The sequence below is a fragment of the Alosa sapidissima genome, chromosome 22, assembly GCF_018492685.1.
Source record: "Alosa sapidissima isolate fAloSap1 chromosome 22, fAloSap1.pri, whole genome shotgun sequence".
In the NCBI taxonomy this organism is placed as follows: Eukaryota; Metazoa; Chordata; class Actinopteri; order Clupeiformes; family Clupeidae; genus Alosa; species Alosa sapidissima.
Genome location: NC_055978.1, coordinates 14,979,951 through 14,989,950, shown reverse-complemented (window position 1 = coordinate 14,989,950; position 10,000 = coordinate 14,979,951). Strand labels below are relative to the sequence as shown.

Here is a 10,000-nt window from a genome sequence, read left to right as displayed (position 1 = left end):
GAGAGAGAGAGAGAGAGGAAGGGAGAGATAGAGAGGGAGGGAGAGAGAGGAAGGGAGGGAGAGAGACATGGAAGGAGTCACCTAGCAACTCTCGCTTTTTCCAGATTTTACATCAGAAAAAAAACATAAAGACAGCTTTACTGCAGGAAGTATAACATGGGAAGGGCTTGAGCATATCTTCTCTCGCCTGTCAAACATCTGAAACATGTTGCAAGCTGAATTTAAATCCACATAAATAAAAACCAGGAATCAGGTGGGGGGGTTGACAACATGAACACATGCCTTTCAAGAACATCGAGTTGGAAATCACCTTGGTCCAGTGCTGGTCAGTATTTGTGTCGAGCCTGGGTGTGTGTTACAGGGTGTGCAGCGTGAGCTGGGAGCTCCGGGCAGGAGAGCGTGCTGCACTTCAGCGGGAGAAATCCCCCCATTAGTGTCACACAGAGAATGGAGACACACCCTCCTCCTCTTCTATCCCTCCTCCTCTTCTATCCCTCCTCCTCCTCTTCTCTCTACACCATCACCAGCAACCGCCCCCACACTCCAGTCACCTTGGAAATGTCCTTGACGAGCCACCATCCCCAATCTGTACGTGAGTGTGTGTGTATGTGTGTGTGTGTGTGTGTGTGTGTGTGTGTGTGTGTGTGTGTTTGTGTTTGAGAGTGTGTGTGTGTGTGTGTGTGTGTGTGTGTGTGTGTGTTTCTGTGTGTGTGTGTCTGTGTGTTTCTGTGTGTTTCTGTGTGTGTGTGTGTGTGTGTGTGTGTGTGTGTGTGTGTGTGTGTGTGTGTGTGTATGCATGTGGAGGATAGGGAGACCAAGAAAGAGAGAGAAAGAGAGAGAGTGACAGCAAGAGTGAGAAGATAGCATGACAGAAAGAGAAGAAGAGAGAGTGTGTGTGTGTATGTGTGTGTCTGTGTATGAGCGTGAGAATATGCTTAATTTATGTTTTTATGTCTGTTTGTATTTTAATATGGAATTCTCCCTCACTGTCTTTCTCTCTCCCCCCTCTTTTTCTGTGTGTGTGTGTGTGTGTGTGTGTGTGTGTGTGTGTGTGTGTGTGTGTCTTCCTTCCTAGTCATGCAAAGTGGGGAGAGCTGCTGATTGGCTGCCAGGGAGTGGTCGGCAGGGGTAGGAGTGGCCTGTGTGGTGAGCCTGTTTCCATCACGTGTGTTAAATCACCGTGTTTATGCTCTGCCTGCACAGCCAATCCCCACTCCATCATGCCCCAACAGAGGAGCCAGCAGCACCGCGCAGGAGTCCCACGGACCAGGGTCGGGACTACAGACAGGGTGGGGCTGGAGGAGCAGACATGTGGGCTGGAGTCTCTCTCTCACACACACACACACACATACACACATGCACACATGCACACACACACACACACACACACACAAACACACACACACACACACACACACACACACACATACACACACACACACACACACAAAAACACACATACACACACACACACACACACACGCATACACAGAGAGAGACACACAAGGCTTTATCCCTGCTCCTCCGTGCAAAGAGCCAGCCAGGTCACAGCTGCCCCACCTGGATGCAAGGTGCTGCTCTCGTAACCTCCGTGGGATGGTTACCGCTGGAGGGGTTGGGGGGTTTATCTGTGGAAATGAGACAAGTGTGCAATTTCCCCACACTGCCCTGGAATGTATGGCACGATGACCTTATTGGGAAGAGATTGAGGGAGAGAGAGAGAGAGAGAAAGATGAAGAGAGAGAGGGGAAGAGGAAAAGATAATACTGAGTGGAGTTCGAGTACAGTCCATAGAGTGACTGAAAGAGAGAAGGAAAAAGAGAGAAAACTGGAAGAAAAACAAGAGAACACAAAAGAAAACACGAGAGAGAGAGAGAGAGAGAGAGAGAGAGAGATAGAGAGAGAGAGAGAGAGAAAGAGAGAGAGAAAGGTGAGACAGGGAGTAATGGAAAGAGATTTTCTCGGGCCATGCAAGACTGCGCCCTCTCTCTCTCTCTCCTCCTGCCGCCCCTCGCTCTGCCACTTTGGATATGTCACGGGCAATAATGATGAAAAATACGCCACGTTCTCGCGGCTGCTCCTCACCTCACAGGCCCCCCTGCAGTCCCGTGCCTCGCATGCCCCAAGAAGCGCACCGACAAAATGGGATCTAACAAGGCCACAATCACCCACAATGCCCTGGGAAATTGCCGCTCGACAACATCCGCCGCCCACCACTGCTAGACATCGGATTCAGCCACATGCTTACTAAACGCCAATGCTAAAAACAGCAGCAATCACAACAACAGACGCGTTCGCTAAGCGCATGTGGGGATTTATGGAGAGGCGACATGATTTTGTACCCAAATGACATGGTTTGGACATGTGTTATTTGAAAGCCTGACTCTTTCAGTTTCAGAATATTTCAGTGTTTGTGGCAGTAAGTCATTAGCTGTCATCAGGACTGACTGTTTATATGCAGATGTACGGTAAGTGTTTTGTACTGAAGCACTCACATTACCATTGATTCATACATCCAAACAAACAGCATGTGTTTGCATTTGCAGCTGCGTAGACCATACCATTGTGTGTGTAAACATGTTTACATGATGACTGATATTGTGTGTGTGTGTGTGTGTGTGTGTGTGTGGTGTGTGGTGTGCGTGCGTGCGTGCATGCGTGCATGCGTGCGTGCGTGTTTGTATATGTGCGTGTGTGTATAGTGTGTGTGTGTGTGTACACACGTGTGTGCAAGCGTTTAGGTGGCAGGCTTATGTGCTTTATCAGCCTGGGGAAACACAAGGGGTCTCCTCATTCCAGCAGACACCCAGACCCATTCCGAATTCCATCACACCACCGCCAGAGCTCCATAGGAGAACCATGAGTGCAAAACCCAACCCATCATCTCACGACACACTGTGACAAATGAAAATGACGTTCAATTTGTCGTCTCTTCCACCATCTCAACTCCCCCACCCCCAACCCCCTCTCTCCAACTAATGATGGCTAGCTTTCCCTCAGCAGTTTGTGTTTACCTTACAGCTTGCCATCGCAGACAAAAAAAAAGCCTCTTCAAATGACAGTGCCATGTTTGAATAATTCCCTCTCCAGAAGAACAGAATCAATATTTCATTAGTCAAACTCCTTAAATCGTGAAGGTGAGAAAACATGGAGCCCACATAAACCCAGCCTCACTTACTATGGATCCGTCCGCATGTGCTTATCTGCTGCTTTGCATTCAAAATAGCCGAGGCTCTTCAATTTTGTAGTGTAGTGAATGATACACCCTATCGAATATGCTTCAGCATTCAGATCTATTTAACACACATATTTTGTCTTCTTTCAGGTTCAGTCTTTTATCCTTGGTGTGGCATTTCTGAGTGTGGCTGTGGAGTACTTGTGCGTGGGATGTGTGTGTGTGTGTGTGTGTGTGTGTGTGTGTGTGTGTGTGTGTGTGTGTGTGTGTGTGTAGGGGGAGTAAAGGGGTTAGCTGCTCATTTGGGGGATGAGAGGGGTCGCGGGTATCCTCTCTACCCACTCTGGCATTTCTAATGAAAGGAGGCAGACCGACGCAGCCAGAGAGGCTTTTGAAGAGCAAGAGAACAGAGACCAACCTTTCGCTCCAAGGTCACCCGCAAGATCACCCGCTGCTTTGGGCTCGACAGAGGACGATTCTTCACGGATCCGGACAGACGGATGTGGATGTCGGCCAGAGACTCAGCTGTGTTACTGTGGGGCAGAGAGAGAGAGAGAGACACAGAGAGAGAGAGAGAGAGACAGAGAGAGAGAAAGAGAGAGAGAGAGACAGAGAGAGAGAGAGAGAGAGAGAAAGAGAGAGGGAGAAGAAATGTCATTGAGACCAACAACAGAAATACACAACATCTGGTCATAACCCCAAGTCACATACTATTAGACTCAAACTGCAGAGTCGCCCTGCCTGGGACCTCACAGTGGACACTATGATTGAAATAAAGACCTCCAGTCGCTCAACAGCAAGTAAACAACAACACAGGAAAACTAATGGATAAAAAACTCAATGTCAACAAACAGAACACATACAGATATAACTGGATTTAGCAATCAGGAAAAGGGATACTGTTTATACAGATAAACAAACAGATAAACACAACAGGTATGCTTGAAGTTGCATTATAAGCTTCCTTGTCAGAACAGACCATGGAAACAGACCGAGTTTTGTTTTCCGTCTTGTTTTGTTCACTGTCTAACAAATCGTGTCTATCTGTCAATCGGGTGGGGGGGGGGGGGTGTTATTGACGGAACTCTTTCACAGCCGATCAGCTGTGTTCATAAGGGATGCTGGTGAAATCGAACCACCCAACTCCCACCCACACACAGGACTACCAGGATGCGGAGCAGCTGGGCCTCTCCTTCCCACAGATGTTGCCTGTCGCTGGGGGTGCGGCCGTGCGGGAATGCCTGGGGTAGGGGGTGGGGGAACATCAGGGGGGAGTCTCTTTGTGGTTGGTCTCGTGAAGTGAGGAATTGCTTAAAGAGCACTAACGGACACATTCAATATCTCTCTTGAGGCTCTGTGCATTGCACATATGCAGTATGCAGCCAATAGAGAGACAAGAGAAAGAACAAGAGGTAGACAAGAAGGCTAATGTTATCATGGTGGCTAATGCTAGAGGCTAATGTTAGCATGGTGGCTAATTTGACCTTCATAGATTATGTAAAATGTCATTACTTGGGGGAATCATTTTCTGAAGCAGTCAGTAGATAAAGTGGCCAGTCTGTCATAATGATCTATGGCTGAAGAGGCTAAAATACGCATGCTAAGTAATTGCTACAAAGGTCATGGAGGGAATAACCCTTGAGCAGTTTTGTAGTCTCTAAAGTGCAATTGATAGCAAATTTACCGACAAGCATTGTACTTAAGTTCTCCAACCTTGCCTTTTAGTTTACAATCTCAGGTGGAAAAACAGCCCATAAAAGTAATTTGTCCTTGTCAGACCATATCTACCTTGTTATCAATGAAACGAGGAACTATCAGCTTCATCAGAGGGAAGGAATGGTTAGAGAGGGTGCTGGCTAGGGGGGTGGAGAGAGGGGGAAGGTGGCGTGAGATTCTTCTCTATTACCTCTTTGGCTCTTTGATGCTCAGATTAAAAGCTACTGCTTTAGGCAGAAAGGTGTGGGAAAGGCACACCGTGGAGAGAAAATGTATTCATTCGCAAATAACACACACATGACACAAATACACACACACACACACACACACACACACACAGGCATACGGCTGGAGGCCTCTTTGTATGAAGCCAAGCTCTTTAACGCCAGAATAAATAAACCCTCTGTGGATCAGACACAAAATGCCAAGGTCTGATTTACTAGCCTGAGCTCCCTTGGGTTAGAACAGGTTGGAAGTCAGCCAACAAAGGAAATATAACATTATTCAGATCTAAAGAGTTCATTATGGGAGATCTTTCTTTTGAATGTTAAGAGTAGACAGCAAGTGCTTGAGTCCTGCTAATAGCTGCCTTGTCCGTGGTGCTGTATTATCCTCACAGTGACATTCTTTTTGGAATATTAATTTAGTGTTAAGCATGTTAAGCTGAGACATGACGATATCACGCACAAGGTTCTACCATTTTGACATTCATTCAGAATTGATTAATTCTCTGACGGTTTAATGGTTTATAATAGTGGTGGTGGTGGTTAAATGCAGAACTATCTCCAGTGTTTGGTCTCTAGTGCATCTTTATGCTGACACACATGCAGTCGCCTGATGGTGATGGGGTTGCCTAAGAGTCTCAGTGCGGAACGGCAGCTTTGAAATCCCCGACTCGTTTGCTGTGGAGCTGCCAGGTGCTCCAGCTGTTAGAAAGAAGTGAATGGATGCCGCCCTGTAATACAGAGACACTTGGTGTGGAGGATTCACACAGCTCCTAGCTCCACACAGTCCCTAGTCGCTCACTCTCTCTCTCTTTCTTTGACTATCTTCCCTTGTCTTCAGCCTTTTTCTTTTGCATTCTCTTTCTGTCACCTCCCTCTCTCTCTGGTTGCAAAATTCCGGCAAGTTTCAAAGTTGGAAACGTTCCATCTTCTCTCTCCTCCCTCTCTGACGCTCCTTGTGTCGTCCTCTTCTCATCGGACACTCATTGAGGAGAACACGCTGCTCCTGACACAGTCACTTCCTCCGTCCCTCATCACTGCTTTCACTGCATCTCTCTTTTTTTCACTCAACCTGTCTCTCTCCAGCGTGCGCATTCTCCTCCATTCACCGCCCTCTCTGATGCTCCTTCTGTCATTCTCTCCTTCCATCCTTCCCTCTCTCTTTCTCTCTCTCTCTCTCTCTCTCTCTCTCTCTCTCCACGTTCTACTTCTGCTCCTGCAGCCTCAGGGATCGATGGGTAAGTGATCGATCTGACAGCTCCTGCGGACTGTGTGGGTGGAAACAAATGGCGTGGGGAACGCGCAGCGACGGCACCATTAGGATATTCAAACAGCCGGCCTAATCTAAATGAGGGTTTGTTGTTTGTTTGTCTGTTTGTGTGTTTGTTTGTTTGCTTCTGTTCGTTGCCCCATCGCCAACTATCCATTCCAGCGGTTTGTGGCAAATGTACCCCTCTCTTCTTTTCTCATCTCTCCTCTCTACTCGCTCTTTCTCTCCCTCCTTTCATCTTGCCATCCATCCATCTACTTATTCATCCCTGTGTGTCAGTTCTTCCATGGCTCGAGCATTCGTCCTGCATCTGTGTCGCTGTTCTTTTGTTCTGTACCTCTTTGAATTGTTCTGACATCGCGCTGCACGTGTCAGCACAGTGCTACGCATCCTCATCGCTCTCACATTTGTGGAAGCCAGCCATCCAGCCAGCCTGGTTTATTCTTCCCAACGAGCAATTCACAACAGGTTTTTGTTTAGGAAATATGCAAGATCTGTCAGCAAAACCAAAAAAAAAACATTATTCCTGACAGTCCCACTTTCAAATGGGGCTCATATGGGATGCACTTTACTGCTAAGAGCATGCCAAAGTTTTCAGAGTTCCTATTCTACCATATAACTGGCACTCGTTCAGGCCCTTGCCATGCCATTAAGTGAGGGCCATAGATTTTCCAGGGCCCACTCCAAAGGCGATGTATGGTTCATCATTCTTACAAAGAGCCTCTGGATTCAAGTCATTACACAAATTATAGCCAGCCATTTAGAGGTTTGCTTTTGTTTGGGTGGAGGGGATGAAGAGGAGCCGATTATGTTCTATGCACTCTTCGCACACTGAGACTGAAAGGGAGAACAAAACAGCATCCGCAGGCTTTTTTAATGGCCTCGGCCTCCCACTGTTGGTGTTGGTCCTTTAATGGCCTCGGCCTCCCACTGTTGGTCCCACTGTTGTCCCACTGTTGGTGTCGCATAATCACACATTCTTAAAAGAAGAAGAAGAAGAAGAAGAAGAAGAAGAAGAAGAAGAGGAAAAGGAAAAAGAAGAAGAATTAAAAGAAGAAGAACAATTAGAAGAAGAGGAAAGTGAAGAAGAAGAAGAGGAAGAAGAAGAAGAAGAAGAAGAAGAAGAAGAAGAGGAAGAAGAAGAAGAAGAAGAAGAAGAAGAAGAAGAAGAAGAAGAAGAAAAGGCTAAGTGGATGGTTCAGCTCAAGATGAGTGAGCCTGACAGTGGAGCCATTACTGCCGTGACGGGGACGGAGGCCCTGCGTTGCTCGACAAGCTGACCTTGACGCTTCGGCCGCTCCAGTCAAGGCCCCATGTCACTGGCCACTGAAAAGCACTGGAGCTGACATGCAAGGGACCGTAGAGTCAGTGGTCAGATTTACATATTACTATGGCATGGAACAGAAATGAAAATGAAAAAGTCTTGCTCCACTTGATGAAATGCCCTATTAGCAATATACAGTTCTTACATAAGACTAATTAATAGTAATCTCTCTGGGCATAATGACTTATTATTACATGTATAAGCCTAACTGGCAAAATGTCATGCTACTGGAAGTCGTATGTGTGCGTGGCTATAAGTGTGTGTGTGTGGGATGCCTGTGTGTGTGTGTGTGTGTGTGTGTGTGTGTGTGTGCACATGTTTGTTTTTCTCTGTGTGTGTGTGTGTGCACATCTCCTATTTCACTGTTGCCTGCCTTGTTTGATGGCTTGGCAATTCAAAGACAACACGCTGGGAAGTGAAAACTAGCTGTGGGAGAAAACATGAAATGAGCCATAAAGAACAACAACAGCTGCAGCCACCAAAAGCAAACCATTTATCATATCACCAACACAGATTACTCCTGCCTCATGATTGCCTTGAAGTGAAACTTCAGTATGTCACTGTCACTGCTGTCAACTTGTCATACGAACACTGCAATAAAAAGGAAAACAACCATACAACATACCTAGCTATAAAGCTATACGTACAGTATGGACGAGCCACCTCACAGGAAGTGAAATTTGATCCAAGCTCCGCAGACTTGCTTTGAAGGTAAATAGTCTAATCTGTCCTGTTGTACTCTCTCCATGCTATGGAGCTTAACTTAGCCATACCAAGCTATCAGCGCGGCCCCACCTGGTTGGCTGGTCGCAATTTCCTCCCGACCCTGGACACAGCCTGAGCTGCAATAACCTTGAGCCCTGGCTGGTGTTCGACAAACAAATGACCAATTTTAACTTTGGCCCGGCGAGCGAGCTCGGACAAAAGTGAGAGAGGGAGGGCTAGGGTATACCTAGAGGCTGCATGCCGCCCTTAAAAAAGTGCCTAGTCAAGCATTTGGCACAGCCGGTGAGTGTGCCCAGTCTGGCAGGAAGGTGGCGAGGAGGTGCTATCCTGCGACAGTAATAACTAGCCGCTGTTCGTTCGCAGCAAGGCTGCTGGCTCGGCCACTGCCCAGGCCTCTGGCTGTCCAAAGGGGGCAGGGGGGGCAAGAGAGAAAACCGGGTGGAAGAGCGAGGCATTGCCATCTGCCCTGGGCACAAGCCGTGTGTAACATTACGCACTGACTCAGGTCACCTCTGCAGTGGCAGCCACTACTACGAAAAAAATGGTCAAAAATTCCTCCCTCCCGGGAAGCCGTGGACATAAGCCAGGAAAGTGGGCACAGCACTGGCAAATGCGGGCAACGGTGATGACCATTTGGAAAAGGCCAGGCTCCTGACAACGTTCTGTACTGTGGACTTGAAATTGGCTCAGCCCTAAACCTCCGCCTCAACTCCCCCCTCCTCTTCAGCCACCCACCCAAGCCCCAAGCCCCACAACAAAAAAGCTAAACTAACTAATGGAAGAGCTGTGAAAGGTTACTGCGCAGAGAGTTTATTTTCGAGAAATCCGCCCCCGCTATCCCGACCCCACCACCCCTATTTCTCCCCTGAGTGGCGTTTTGTCAGGGGAGCGACAGCGCTGTCGGGGGTGGGGGGGACGAGTGGCAAAACAAAAAAAAAAGGGCTGCTCATTTGTGAGGGCGTGTCTCTCCATCATTTTGATTTCCATCGGGTTCTTCTCCACCCGCTCCTCTGTAGTTACTCTTCAAGACGGAGCGCACTGTCATTCCTCTCCACCTCCTCTTTCTCTCTCTCTCTCTCTCTCTCTCTCTCTCTTTAGTTCTCCCTGCAGTCTCTCGAAGAGACAGAGTGCATCCCTGGGCCGTGGCACTGTCAGACAGGAGCTATGCACTGTGTTCCTAATGTGCTTTTCTTTTCCCAGGGACAGAAGATAAAGAAGGTGACTGAAGTGAAGTAGAGAGAAGGAGGGAGGCAGAAGGAATGAGAAGAAGTAAGAAAAAGAGAGTGAGAGAGAGAGTGAGAGAAAATAGAGGCAGAAAACTGGAGTGTGTAAATCCACAGGGAGCTGACAGAAAAATAGATGACAAGGCAGCGACGCGCTTTTTATTGTTGAGTTGAGTCTGTCCAACCCCAATTTCCCCCTCTCTCTCTCTCTCTCATGCCTTTCTTTCTTTCTCTCTAGCTCTCTCTCTCTCATGCCTTTCTTTCTCGGCATGCTGCGTTCCTCAAGCATTCCCTCCCCACCGATGAAAACACTGTGGATGAATCATAACTCTTGGGTTGAAA

General features: G+C 47.7%; 1 protein-coding gene across 2 annotated transcripts in view; it reads right to left on the bottom strand.

Annotated features, from left to right (window-relative positions):
* The window catches only part of syt1a (synaptotagmin Ia), a 106,676-nt gene extending 102,968 nt beyond the window's left edge, over positions 1-3,708 (bottom strand). For both annotated transcript variants that reach the window (XM_042078843.1, XM_042078845.1), the window contains exon 1: positions 3,594-3,708. The gene's annotated coding sequence lies outside the window, so the exon portion shown is untranslated. The remainder of the gene's footprint in view (positions 1-3,593) is intronic.
* Positions 3,709-10,000: the final 6,292 nt, after the last annotated feature.